General features: G+C 54.2%; 1 protein-coding gene across 1 annotated transcript in view; it reads left to right on the top strand.

Annotated features, from left to right (window-relative positions):
• Positions 1–94: 94 nt before the first annotated feature.
• The window catches only part of SMOX (spermine oxidase), an 81,979-nt gene continuing 67,399 nt past the window's right edge, over positions 95–14,674 (top strand). The window contains exons 1-2 of the mRNA XM_080590846.1: positions 95–128; positions 13,020–13,129. The gene's annotated coding sequence lies outside the window, so the exon portion shown is untranslated. The remainder of the gene's footprint in view (positions 129–13,019; positions 13,130–14,674) is intronic.

Raw genomic sequence — 14,674 nt, 5'->3', positions numbered from 1 at the left:
GGGCGGACACCCTATCAAAAGAAAACTTCTGAGATAAGCTGTGCTGCCGGTCACCGCTTCAAACAGCCCCAGCTTATCGGGTCCAGCCCAGACACAGGCAGGAGAGGAGCTGAACGCGGCCACGTCAGGTGGGTGAAGCGAGTTGGTGGCCCCTCGTGTTGCTGGAGGGTGGGCACCCCTGCAGCTCCCCCTCACCAGCAGGACCGCCGGGTGGTTGGAAACATCACTGACGGTCCCTGCAGACAAATTAAGGGCTGAGTTCAAGCCCTTGCATGATCCCCTGCCTCCCCTCCTGGCTGTCTGCCCCAGCTGGGGCCTCCTGGCCTCCCCTTGCTCACTTCTGAACACACCTCGCACTCCGCCACGGCAGCTCCATCCTCAAGGATGGGGCACACACTTCTGTATACTGATTTTCTGTGCAACCACAGGCTTCCCCAAGCTAATGCATGCCTCAGTTTCCCCAGGTGTGAATTGTAGGTGGAGGCTGTTTCACCCCTCCATGCTGCGTCACATACACTGATAAACATGCCACGGGGCTTGGGTCTTGTGGGGAATAGCGGTGGCTGTAGGATTATCATTGCTATGGCAGGTGGTAGCTCCTCCTGCAATGGGCACAGGTTACGTTGTCACCTGGGGTGACTTCTCACCGTGCTTGAGCCCAGGGATGTGAGCCTAGGGAGAGCAGGGATGCACCAGCGAGGGAGATGCCAGATGCTCTTCTTGCGCTTGGGGATGTATTAAAAAAAAATATGTTTGGTCTTGGCATTCTTTTACTTTATTTTTATTCTTTGAAAGCAAAGGGCAGAAAAGAAATCTGGCCAGTGAAGCAAGAGCCTCCCAAGTCAGCGGAAAGCTTATTGACAAGGACAGTGAGGCTCAGACCAGGCCAGCAGCCAAAGGCTGTTGGTGATGCCCTAGGACCTGCCTGGCCCCCACCAGTGGTGGGTCTCCCACAGATATATGGGATATGTACAGATTTTTAAGATGTTTAAAATATCCTATAACGTGTTAGCATATCAGCAGGCATCCTGCGGGCAGGCAGCTGACCCCTGAGTCCCGAAGGCAGCGCTCTGCCATAAAACTGCTGGGCTGAACTCCTCAGCTGCTCGTGGTGGCCTCGCATCTCTGGAAATGGTGCTTTGGGTCAGGTCGGAAGAAGCAGCAGCAGAGGGAGCTGGTCGGCCGGTGGATGCTTGAAAAGCAGCTCTTAAAAGATATTCTATTTTCGCAGAGCACTTCGGGGCTGAGCAGGATTTGTGCCCTGCTGCCGTGTGCTGGATCGGGTCCTGCGTGGTGCCCTTGCCTGGAGCTGCTGAGCCTTACAAAGGGACGCGGGGGGGAAATGTCTGATGCAGGAGGTGTTCTTATTTCTGTCTGGTACGGCTCTGCAGGTCTGGGTGAAGTTTCAGCTCTCCTGGGAGGCTGAATCCTCCAGGAAATCATGCCCAAATCTGCTGGATTTCCTAGAAAGGGGCATTTTGGCTGCTCAGGGAGAGGGCTGCCTCAGCTCCTCTAGATTGGGCTGGGGTTTCTTCATTTGAAAAAGCATTACACCCGAAGGTGCTTCTCTCCTTTGCAAGCAAAATCTTTTCAGGATTATTGCTCTCCTTCTCAGAAAGCTGATGTTGGCAGTAGTCTTAATTTCACAGCATTGAAATTTGCTTTGTTTTTTTAAATTTAATTTTATTCTGGGGGTTTAATTGCTTATTTTGAATTACAAGGTGGAAGGATTGTTCCACAGCTTAGAAAGATGTCTGTGGCTCAGGGAAAGGAAAAAAAAAATAATGCAGTCCCCTGATTCTGCTATAAATTTGGGTGATCTTAGTAAATTTTAATACATCAGTCAGTGATAGTCTCTTGAGGTTTATGTCCTTTGGATGAATGGCCATGCAGACAAGGGACTTCAGGTACTTAAGGATGTGGGTCTACATCTGGCCTTGCTTTCCCTTTGCGTTATCACTGCCCATAGCTGTGAAAAGAGGATAACTGCTTGTCCAGGGAGGAGACCTGTCGTTTGGCAGAGGCCCCCAGGATGGATTTTGCTTTGGCGAGGCAGCTTATGAAAGCCCATGCTGTGCTTCCTGCACATCTCCCTTTGCAATTCCTGCACTTTCAGAGAGGGCTTTTCATTTGCTTGAACTCGATTCCCTTTTTGGGGTTTTGACAGGGAAAGCAGATCGATACCTTGCGAACCTGCTCCCTAAAGGACAGGTGTGATTTACTGCCCTGGGGCGGCTTTTGGTCCTGGAAGCTGCATCCTTCTCTTCCCCTCTCCTCTCCCCGTTCCCCCCGTGAGCTCATTAGGCCGTGCCACAGGCAGAGATCCATCACAGGATGTAACTGCTGGGGATGCTGCCTTAAGTGTCTCCTTCAGACGATGATGAGACTTGAGTGCTTCTCCTAATGCAGTCACAATTCAAAGTTACTGGTGTGCTCTTAACTAATAAACTTGCAATTGCAGACCAGAATAGAAAGCTGTGTAATCATGGGAAATTGCTTTCCGACGGGTGAAAATGCACGAGGCTCGGGTTGACATTTTGTTCCCTTCCCCCTCCTCCATCTCTCCTAAGGCAGAAAGCTGCTGGGAATTGGGGGATTTTGCATGGCGGGGGCTGCGAGGAGGGGAGAGGGAGGCAGGAGCATCCTCCCCTTGCTATAATGATGTCTCTTCTCGCAGCACTCAGCATTCAAATGGGATTTGACGCTGGTTATCCTTGCAAATTATGGCTCTAGGGCAGATGGGAATGAGATCTCTCCGAGGTGCTGTGAAAGCCTCTGTGCTCTGGGCTTCATCCAGCACGTCTCTAAGCCTTCCCCGGCGGTGCCAAGTCCCCGGTCTCCTGGAAAGGTTGGGCACCAGCATCCTGAGGAGAGGTGCACCTGGGGTCCCTCTCCTTTCACCCACATTTTCTGATGCATTTGTGCTTCATCGGGGTGTACGTGAGCTCCAGAGAGAGTCGGGAGAGCCTGAGCCCGGTCAGAGGCCTCCATGCCTCTGGGAACGTCTCCCTGCACGCCTTTCTGGGTTGCACAGCTGACGTGAGGCACTGCAGGGAGCAAGGAGCCCGTGCAGCATGGTGCCAAGTCCTCTCCGAGGGGACTTGAGGGCGAGGAGCACAATGGGGTCACCTCCATCCCCGGCACGGACCGGGAGGCTCTGTCCTGGTGTCAACCCCGGTGACTGCGGAGTGAGGGCCAGGACGTTCCCCGGGCTGGAGCCGAGCCGTGCTGAGGTCGGATATCCAGGGGCAGGAAGAATAATGTGTCCCCAGGGATGTCTGATAGACTGATGGCTGTGTGTCCCTAACGCCCAGCTGCACGAAGCACGTTGATGCAGCACACGTGCAGCAGTGAGGGTGCCAAGCTGCTGCAATTCATGTGCTCGTAGCTCCAGAGAAGCCAAATCTTAGATCCGCGCTTCCCCCTGCAAGGTCTGGCCTTAATTGGGACCTCTGTGTTCATTCGGAATTATTCATAAATAAGGGTTCTTTCATACACACCGGTTTGGGTTATCCTGCTTCGTATCTGGCGTCTTGCATCTCAGGCTGGCTCCTCTAATTAATTGGCACCTGTGAGATTAAGAGGCAAAAAAAATCCCTTCAAGCCTTTCTGAGAGCTTTGTATTTGAATTCACAGACTAACCGAGGTCTGAGGTTCTGCCTACTATTAATATTCATTAAATAATATTTATCCTTATCCTCCTCCTTTTTGCTCTCCTCCTTCCTTTGTGCTGCATTACCTCAAGACAAGGCCATCACATCAGCGTCACTCGGAGCCTTTCTGGAGCTCCCAGAACAGGCTTTGAAGCCAGAATAAGTCACTATATATATGTCAAAAAACCTGATATACTTCAACAGCAGAAATAAAGGTGATCTCCCCAGCAGTGTCTGGCTGGGTTGGGGGAATGCAAAGTACCGGGAATGAGCTCGGAGGTGGCTCAGTCCCAAATTGCTCACTGTCTGTGGGTGTTTCCATGCCAGGATGGCCACCTTGTGGGGTCAGCTCATGGCCAATACTTTAGGGATGTAGAAGACAACGCAGGGCTGAGGACAGCCCCTCTTTTGTGCCTATCTTCTGTCACACAGTGCTGGCACTGTGGCTGTGGCTTCCCATGGTACTGCCCTCCCTACCAGGCAAATGTTGATGGCACAAGAGTGCTTCCCCTGTGTCGTGTTTCCTTCCAAGGCAGAGCGAGTTACGGCTGCGGAGCCTGGAGAGCTCTGGTCTGTGGGAAACTGCAGCCAGGCCTGAGGAGGAGCTGATGAGGAGGCAGACGAAGGCCAGGCTGAGCTGGGAGGAACGTATCTTTACCACCAGGCCGGCCGGGATGCTTGGGGGAATTGAAGAGGACACGGGAGCTGTGGGATGATGTGGCTGTCCGAGGGCAGAGGTCTTGGACAACGGGGAGATCTCCAGTGGCTGCGGCCCTGTCCGTGCTCCTGCCTCTTCCTCTCGCTGCGTTTGGGCTGGAAAAAACCCTTGGGTACAAGGGGACCCTTCACATCCCGCCAAGATCAGGGACTGGGCCAGGGCAGAGGCCTTGTCCCGGGGCCCTTCCCATAGCGTTGGTGTCCTGCCTGGGACAGCGTTGGGTCTCGGAGGGGATGAGTGGAAATTTGGGCTCACTGGGCCTCACAGATGTATCACAGCCCCCAGCCTCTTCTGGCCGGGGCCTCTCTGCAGAGCTCCGGGCTGCTTCAGCCCTCGTAGCAGCTAAAGAGTAAACAGGGCGATGAAACCGGCACAAACAAGCACAGAGATCAGAATCCAGGCCTCCCCACTTCTGGCCTGACGGGGAGTCGCAACAAACCCTTTTCTCAGCTGCCTCTGAAAGGGAAACCCACACAGGCTTTCTGCCTTTCAGCCCAAACACAGGCCCCTTCTCATCCGAGGGCTGGTCGAGCCGTGCCAAGAGCAGTGAGGCCACCGCTTGTAGGTGGGAGGAAACCACAGAGGCCGAGCACAGTGTTTTCCAGGGCACGTCCCATCACGCTCATCACTATTTTCCTGGGTAAATGTGGGTGGGAGGACAGCCTGGAGTCTGCTGAGCTTCCTCCTGTAGTTCCTATTAGGGTTTGGGCTCCTTTTTAAAAGGGGAAGCCAAGCTGATCGTTAGCCCCGAGTGGCTGCATCCTCGTTTGGCCCCAGCCAGAGCAGGGTCAGCACAGAAAATTTATATCTGAACCATCCCACGTTGACCACCATGGGTCCGGGGCAGAAGCTGGTGTGGGAGCTCCCCCCAGCTGTGGGTGCCGACTTGTCCTCCAAGGGCACGGCTGCCTTGGGCCAGGGGCCTCTCAGTGGGGTGTCACCCGGGGACATCGCCACATTCTGGGCTGTGGTGGCTCCTTGGTTCAGCGCTCCAAGGCCTGGCAAGGCTCGTAGTCTGCCTTACAGCCTTGGGTCAGATTAGAAACAGGGCCCAGCAGGCAAAGGAAAGGGATTGTACGTGTCACCTGCCTTCTCTTTTCTGCCCAGGAAGAGAGGCTTTGGGCCCTCCTCCACATTTTGCGGCAACCTTCAGGAAATCCTGGATGCACCTCCACAAACCCTTTGATTTTTAGCCCAAAGGACACCATGAGAAGCAGCTCGTCCTCATGGGTGGGTCAAGGAGAAAGCACCAGGTTGTGATCCACAGTCCTCCTCGTGCTTCTTATGTGTTGGAGCAGAGGTTACAACGCTCACTTCACCTTCCCCAAAGCCTCTGACAATGTACTCAGAGGCATGCTTGCACAGCGAGATGCTATTACCATCACCCACAGCTCCGTTTCTCCCAGCTCTGTGGCTTTTCCCCTCTGTTCTCCACTACAAAGCCGCTCGGAGCCCGCAGCCACCACTTCAGTACCTTCCCCTCTCCATCGCCCTGGCTCATCACGAGGAAAGTCCCTCGGAAAACCACTCCTGCCCTCTGAACGTGTTTCCGTTTGATCTGCTGCCTTTTCCAGGCTTCACCACTTACAGCACTGCTTGTTATTTTGGCTAATTGGTGCTGGCGCTGCTTACGTGGGATTTTAGGTCCCCTCTTAGCCAACAACACGGGGATTCAGATTTCTCACTGGTGCGCTGGGAGCGTACCAGGAGGGCTGGCGATGCCAGGAAATTCCTTGCATTTTCTTGGGCAATCTGTTACCCCGTGCCTCCTTGCTGGAAGGGGCTCTGACACCGCTTTTGTTTGTTGCGGCTGCCACAGAACAGAGCCGTTATCGTTCCTCTCCTCCGTGGGTGAAGCTCGTTATTGTGGGAAGGGGGCGGGCGTTTTCAGAAACCTGCTGAGTTGGCATCCTGGGTGCCAATGTCCAGGGCAAGCACAGCCCGAGCTTTTTGGGCTCTCTGATGGGAGGGACACACTTCTGGGCTTGCAGAGACACTCAGGCAATGATTCAGTTCCCTAAATGCAGGTTTCCAGTGCCGTTTTATATATACCCAAGGTCTCCTGCCTGGCACATCCCTCTCTCCATCCGCTGCTTCGGCGGTCACATCCCCGTCCTCGCAGAGGCTGTGCCACATCCCCACGAGGATGTCCTAGGCACATATATATATATATGTATATATATATCACATAACCCAAGACATCTATGATCTGACAACCACATCAAGACTAGTGCCCGCACAGGCAATAACATCCGGAGGGTAATTCATCTCACCACGGGCAGGCACTTTCTGCAGGGGTCAATACCTCTTCAGGGTCCCTTGGTTAAATCTCCGTGAACTGTAACAGGCCTTTGGGTCACTTTGGCTAAATCTGGTTGCCTCAATATAGATGTTTCAGGCCTTTTGGGAGCTGTGGCACCGTGTCCAGGACTCCTGCCAGGCTGGCACAGGACACACAGGAGACCCATGGCTTTCTGTAGAGGTGGGTAGGATGCCCAAGGAGGTCCCCAGTGGAAAACAGGACCCGTTCCAGGTAGACACCTGGTGCTAGTGGGGTTTTGATCTGTGAACTGAGCCCCATTCCTGCTCGCTCAGAAAGACACTGACCCCTCCAAGCCCTTAAAGAGAGGATGCAGGGAGCATCCTGGTGCAGGGAACACATCTGTGCTGTCATTGCCCTACAGATGATCTCCCAGCTCGTTTCCAGGCTGGATCCCTTTGGCTACCTGTGCCGTCCCGGGAGCTGCCAATGCACAAATGCAATTTTGGCTCCCTGTAGTGCAACAAGTGCAGGATGTCAGGCAGCATCCTAGGCGTGTGATGGCTTCCTGTGTGATGCGGTGCTGGAGGCGGTGGCTGTGAGCATCCCAGAGCAGCGTGTGAGAAGGAAGCAGCCCAGAAGCTGCACTGTGCCCCAAGACCTTTACTCACCCCCTCTCCAGGTGAGCTTGGTGGTAGCCACCTCTCCAGTACTTCTACCAGAGTAGAGATTTGGCACCTGCCGTGATAAGGACACGCTCCCAACACAAAATCTTTGGAAGTGATGGAGTGGAAGGACCAGCGTCGCCACGTGCCCCTCTTGTAGGCTGTGTGCAGGCAGGGCAGCGATGGATGCGCTCTCCGTGCCGGCGGTGGGGGAGGCTCGTTTCATTTGGGTTCCCTTCAGCAGCCGGGGTAAACCTGGCTGTTATCAGGGATAATGCATGTTGCTAAGCAACACGTGATCCCAAATCGGCTCCATCAGCCCTGCGGGTTGATGAGGGAGAAGACAAAAGGCTTGTGAGCAGGGATGTGAGCAGGGAAAATCAGCCCCTGGGGAGGAGGTGGAGGACAGCACCAGCCCCAGTCACCCTGGGGACAAGCCTGTCCCTGTCCCCATGCCCACTGGGGAGCAGGGGGAGCCCTGGGCTGGCCGTGCTGAGGTCCCCAGGGATGCCCTGCCCTGGGAGCTGCCCTCCTGGCTGGCTGGAGCTCCGCTGTTATCGTCTCTGGCGCTAAAAGCCAGAGGCACCAACGTCAGCGCGGAGCTAGCTGATATCCAGAGGGGTTTTCCCGGGGAAGGATAACATAGGAATTGGCCTCTCCTGCTTTTTCCACTCCCCTCGGATAAGAAAGCTGCCTCTCCTTGTTGCCGTAAGCTCACAGCAGATGCAGGATGAACACAAGGGGTCACACACGTGTCCCTGGGCTCCTCCATGAGCCCCAGCAGTTTCCTGCCCTGCCCAGCCGGTATCTCTTCAAGCTCCTGGCTGACGTCCTTGTGACCTCGCCACCGGCCTGTGTCATTGCAGCAGAGATGTCACCGTGCTCATCGACTCCTTCCCATGCAGATGTTAGGCAGGAGGCAGCGTGGTTTGAGCCTCTCCATCCCCACCCTGCTGCTGACCCCCTTTCTCCATGCCCTTCCTGCTCAGGCGCCTTCACTCCTGGGCTGTCTCATCACACACATGCATGCGGCCGGGGCCAGACGAGGCCAAGCCAAACCCAACGGCTGCGGTGGTTTTAGCCGAGAGGAGCAAAGCGGGCACCAGCTCAGCCATGGGGGCTGTCCCCAGAGCCATCAAGGCGCCAGGAACTCTCACGCTGGAATAAAGAACAGAAGGGAGTATCACAATGCTCCGTGTGCTGGCCCAGCCCTGCCATGGAGACAGCCCAGAGGTTCTGGAGCAGAGAAAGGTCCAGAGAAAGGCAGTGAGGCAGGCAAAGGCACGGAGTGATATTCCCCTAAGGAACAGTTGGGTGAGCACGTGTTGGCTTCCAAGAGGTGGCCGTGGGAGGAAACGAGGGTGGTCTAGAAAGCCAGGAGTTGTCTTGGGGGGGGGGGGGGGGGGGGGGGGCACATTTTTATTGCACAGTAGGTCAGCTCTTACACTCAGCCAACGCAGTGTGTTGCTGCAAACGCAGATTTTCCCCCGTGGTTTCTTTGTGCCTGGGTTAACCTCTTACCCACGTCTGCACCGACAAGGGGAGTCTCTGTGAGCTGGGTGGTGGCCACTAGAGGGTGGCCATGCCCTAGCTGGCTTTGGGGACGGTGCCCTCCTGGGGCAGCTCTCCTCCTTGGGGACCTCCTCGGGGTAAAAAGGAAAAAAAACGTGGGAGTCCAGGAGGTCAGGTAGCTGTCTAGGCAGGGCCAAGAGTAACGTCCCAGCTGTGTGCCCTACGCCAATCTGATGATCCTCTCAAGGGGGACGTAGAAATGCAACCACCAGCAGCCCCAGGCTAAGGCACTGTACAGGCTGTCCCTGGGGGCCCCAAATCAGCTCTGCCCTTGGTGCCTCCCCCTGCGGCTGGCCGCAGGTCCCCCCAGCACCCCTTTGCCCCCCCAGCTCTCCCGCTGCGGATATCTGATGATAAAGCCGGTTTCCTCGTTCGTCCTCCCCCCGTTTTGGCTCTGCACGGGAGCTCGCTGTTCTCTTCCAAGGAGACTTTGGCACACAGCACATTTCTTCCTTCCCCTCCAGCAGCCCCCTTCCTGCCCCGGCAGTGCCGCGGCCAGACCTGTCCCCGCTCCGTCACCCCGTGCCCCCTCCTGCTTTGACTCTCCCTTTGTTTTAACCTCCCACCGGCTTCTGGTTCTCCTCCTTCTCGCAGCCCGAACACAATTTTAATCTTTCCCATCTGAAACAACTCTCCTTCAGCTCCGGTTTCCTCTCCGGCTCGGTCCGATTGCCACTTCTGTGCGTGCACGCTGTGCCAAGCCCCGGATCGTGCCTTCGCTAAAACCTTGGCCGGGGTCTGACAAGTCCTCGTGGATTTTGGGTTGTGCCCAGCACGGCTAATCGCTTCCTCCTGTGCTGTCCTCGTGCCTTTTCTCCGAGCCTGAGGACAGCGCCGTGTCTGCCGACACGGTGAATTTGTCCCTCCTTGCTTCTGCCCAACCTTGTCCCTCCTTGCTTACGCGCTTCTTCTTCTGCCAGACCTGGGTGTTGGTGCTGCGCCTGAAAATATTGCTGATGCTCCCTGTGCTGTGCCCTTCCCTCTGCTCCCCATGGTTGTGGGGCTCAGCCACGGCCCTTGGCATCTTCATCACTTTGATGGAGATCTGCCTCCGTACTGGGCAGCTGTCCCCTGCTTCTCCTCAGCCCACGGTGCCTGCAGCCTTCATGCTCTGCTTCCAGACATGTGCCTCCATCCCACACCATCCCTTCAAAGAGAGGAGGTCAGAATTTCCTTTAAACATCCTTGTTCTCCTTCGGGTAACTCCTTAAAACACCGCGGTGCTGTGATAGCTGCAAAATGAAGTGGTTGGGAAGGCCAACACCGCCTCTCTTCTTTCTGTTTTGTTCACATCGGTGTCTGCTGGTGGTCTCTGAGCATGCACACCTGAGCGCTAGGCTTTAGGGCAGAGGTTTGCCATGCCCTGGGTCGGGGTTTGAGTGAGCCTGGGTTATGGACTCTAATTTCAGCATCTCGTTTGCTGGAGTTGTGATACCGGCAGAAACGTGCCTGGTTCCCTGGGGCGCTGGAGGCAGGCAGAGCTGCCTGCAGTGGACACGGAGGTTCAGGATGGAGGTGCAGACAGACAGAGGGATGTTTGCAGGGCAGGCAGGCTATTCTGGCAGCCAGCACCAGCTGCCCACAGCCAGGACCTGCTGGAGGTTTTGTTCTTCAGCCTGAGCCTCTTCAAGGCTCAGCTGTGTTCATCAGAAGGGCTGTCCGTGTTCGCACGCCCCCAGCACATCGCAGTCCAGTGCTCTGACCAGCCCTCTGGGGGCTCTGACCACAACAAAGAAGCAGGGACAGGCATGAAGCTCTCACACCAGCTCGGGGAGGCTGTGATTTCTGTGATCAGAGGCAGAAAATACTCAACAAATCCTCTTACACTTCCCACCTCCCCGGGCCGTGGGCTGGGATCAAAAGGAGCCTGATTTGCTCGGCAGTGCTTCCAGCGCCTCCTGCCTGGGCTGTCAGAGCTTCCTCGTGTGCCAGGGTTTGTAAGGCGATCCTGGGCAGGGTCCTCTCTCTGCTGACTTTGCAGACACCAGCAGGCACGGATGTTTGCCTCTGATATGCTCGTGTGAGATTTGCTGTGCCCTGCCCCATCGCTTCCTCAGCAGCTCGGGAGCTGGAAATGGTTCGCCCAGCACCTGGGGTAGCACAGGTGGAGAGGGAGAGCGGAGAGGTTCACGGGTGATGGTCCCTGCATGCCTTTATCAGCACCCTGGACCTTCGTCACCCTGGAGGAATTCATGGAAGAATTCATGGAGGAGGCATGTCCTTGTGGGAAGGGGTCTCAGCTGCTCCTGGTCTCTTTTAGGGAGCATCCGAAATGTGGCTTGCTTGCCTCAGAAGGAAAGTGAAGTTGGAAAAGGCTCAGGTGAGGACACCGGGAGGCTCAAAAAACTCTTTAGTGGCCACCCGTCACTTAGTAGACGAGGACTCATCAGGATGGCAGGGAGACATCTGAGAAGGGCCATGGCAGAGGAGAATAAATCACTCAGTGGTATGGGAAGGGTGGGCAGGGAGAGTATGTACCTCTGCCTGCACAAGAATTACAGGGCAGCAGCTGAAACCAGCAAAACTCAAAACAAACAAGAGGAGGTGGTTCTCCCAAGGTATAATTAAGCTGTGGAACTCCTTGCAACAGGATGTTGCAGATGTTGAAAATCTGCGGCGGTTTGTAAGGCAATTAGATAAATTCATGGAAGAAAAATTCACTATGGGTAATTAAGTATGAAAACACTCTCCATGGCACAGGAAGTCTGGAAGCCACAAATTGTTGGAGGCTGAGTGGGTATTTTGGGGCAGTATTGCGAAGTGTTGGCTGTATTCTGACACTCTCCTCTAGACACCTGCTCCTGGCCATGGCCAAAACCGAGGCACCAGGATGAAAGGAGGTTGGTGGCCTTTCTTACAGTCTCACGTTTTCCTGCCTAAATGCTGGGAGGGTTAGGTTAGGGCCACCGACAGTTTTTAGGTCCCAGGACTTGTGAGGATGCTGTGGTGGTATACCGTGGGAGTTTCTCCTCTCTGTTGGTGGATATAATATCAAAATTAATTAACAACCAGAGGCCTTGTGCAGGTAGGGAATAAGTCACTTCTATAGAGAACATACACCAAATGGCTTAGAAACTGTTGGTGCCACCCCTGCGTGCTTTATATTCCTCCTTTTCATGGCTCGTTGGGCTCTCCAAGCCACCAAATCTCTCTGGGTTCAGTGGGAATGGGCATGGTGTAGACAGGTCTAACTGTACTTATATTAGAGTTCAGACACCTGCTGGTTGTGACGAACGTACTCTTTTCCTGGTCCTGATCCACCAGAAAAAATCTCAGCGAGGCTTAGACCAAACTTTGTTATTTCTTTGCAGCTTTGAACAAAGAAATGTTTTACATTTCACTTGTTTCACAGCCAAGATGTGTAAGAAAAGCAGTCACTGCCCCTTTTCCTAACCTCATGGGGACCAGGATCATCAGGCAGACCATGCAGTGTCAATGTAAAGTGTCAGACAGCGTCAAACAGTGTCAAAGACGGTGTGAAGCCACTTGTGCTTGAAATGGAAAGGAGCAGCCCTCGTCAGCGTCCAGGTTCCCCAGGGATGTTTTTTAGGGGATGTCTTTACCTGGTCTCCAAATGCAGCTCTTACAGCCGAGTCTAAGAAAGTGCCCGTCCTCCAGAGCCGATTAGATGCAATCCTCTTCCCTGAAATTATTTCTTCCCCATCTGAAGCAAAGCTTCAGTGAACTTGCAGACAACTCCATCACGATGAACACCCAGCTCCGTGGTATTATCAGCCCACCAGACTCTTGCCTCTTTACAGGGTGACTCCTCCAGGGGCCGAAAGCTATGTGGGAATCTGTGGGGATGGAAATCACCACCCTCATTTAAAGACATGACCAAAGCAAGCTGGGCTGTTAAATGTGCCATGTGTGATCATTGTTAACCCAGTTCAACTTGGGGACCTTTAGATGAGCACGTTCCTGTTGGCTACCAGTGGGTGACCTATTGGGGCAAGGAAAGGTCCTCCTGCCTGGGAACCTCCAGGCTGCTGAGCCTCCCCGTGTGGAGTCTGGCTCTTCTCCTGTTCCCACAGATCACAAGGGAAAGGAGAAGTCACGATGCTGGCACTCACTGTTTTGATGGCCACAACTCTCTGCTTTGCTTCAGCAGCAAATTAACATCGGCTTCCCCGTCTGGCTTCCCTCTGCAGGCTACGGTGGACGTTTCCTGCCAGAAGGAGCCCAGGACGAGCAGAAACCTGCAGCTGGCTGACAAGTGGCCTGCCCAGAGCCGAAAGTGAGAGGTGACTTCTCCATTGAGGTAAGGCATGAGGCTGGCTGGTTGTCCTCGCGACAGCTCTTGCTGATTTGCAGTTGGAAGGTCTGAGGGCTGCAGGTGAGGGTGCAAAAGACGGACTGAGATTTGGAGGGGAAGAAGTTTTCTCAGTCCTTGGTGTCCACACCCCAGGCAATGTCATCTCACTGAGCCTCGGTGTTGACTGTGAGCATCATCACAGAAGCTGTAGCTGGACAGCGTTGGAGGTTGTCCCCAGAGGCCAGTCCCAAGCATCCCACTGGGACCCCCCAGCTTCAGATCAATGGGGACTCCTGCCCCTTGGGTTGACATCGAAACACTTAGATTCAGCTCTTACCTTCACTTTTACCTTCCCAGCAGCTAAAAGTGAACATTTCTACCCAAAACTCTTTCACTGCTCAGGTCAGAAACACCTGCAAGTTCCCAACTCATTAACCTTTCATGCAGGGTTGTGTGGGAGATGCTCACTGCAAACGAGGCATCAATTAGCCTGTTACAAGCTAAACGACATCACTGGGATTCAGAGGTGTGAAGGTTATAGGCCACATATTAAGCTATGTAAAATCAGCTGGAAATTTGGAATAGCTGCAGATTGCAGCACACAGGGCTGCAGGTAATGTACGATAAAGCTGAGCTCCCAGGAGCTAAGGAGGAGGGCTGACCCCAGGTGCAGAGCTGTGGGTTTTTAAGTGCCCAAGTACCAGTTTCACTAAGTAGCATAAAAAACTCTTAGGTTGGAGGTTTGTCTGCTTTGGCAGGAGAGGGACACCATGAGCTGACCACTTGGAGTCCAGGATCCAACACTGCTCATAGCTTGGTTTCTCTTTAGCATGGATGAGGTGTCCTGCCAGCCTGAGCTGGGCCAGTGCAATCTCTTACTACGAGTTAAACCCTCCCTTGAAAAACCTAACCCTCTGTTTAAGCCATGCCACATGCTCAATGCCCATGCAGGGCATTTTGGGTCAAATGACTGAAAAAATCCTACTTCCTCTGGTGGGACCCCATTTTCTTATCGGTTATTAAGATAAGTAGATGGATTGACAGCAGTGGTCTTTGCAGGGTGGGAAGGACTCTCGCATATTCTGAAAATACGGTCCAAAGGCTGGCACGGTTAGCAGTTGTCACCTTTGCTACACGTAGCAGTCACGTCGTGTGGGGACAGTCCCACACGGCGTGACTGCTCTCTTGTCCCCGGCTCTGCTGCAGGGAGGGGATGTGTCTGTCGAGCTGCCTTTTCTGCTCCTCGCTGACCATCTCTGGGGGCGTTCAGCCTCCTCAGCTGCTGGTCCAGCTAGCCAAAGTCACTCCAAACATGGGGCTGCCCCTCCTGACCTTTCCAGCCTTTTCCCTGAACCTTTGTGCTCGTGCTGCTCTGATATAAAGCTTAACCGTTCCTACTACAGAAGGTAGCAGGGAGGCTTCAGCAACAGATAACCACGAACACGAATTTGGGTAGATACGCTTCATTGTGGTAGGCACTAATTTGTACTTGATTGCCAAGACTTTCCATTGGGATTAATTTCCCTTACTTTTGTCTGTATGACAGTCAGG

The sequence above is a fragment of the Anser brachyrhynchus genome, assembly GCF_964034855.1.
Source record: "Anser brachyrhynchus genome assembly, chromosome: 4".
NCBI classification, from domain to species: Eukaryota; Metazoa; Chordata; class Aves; order Anseriformes; family Anatidae; genus Anser; species Anser brachyrhynchus.
This window is presented reverse-complemented; position numbering and strand designations above follow the sequence as displayed.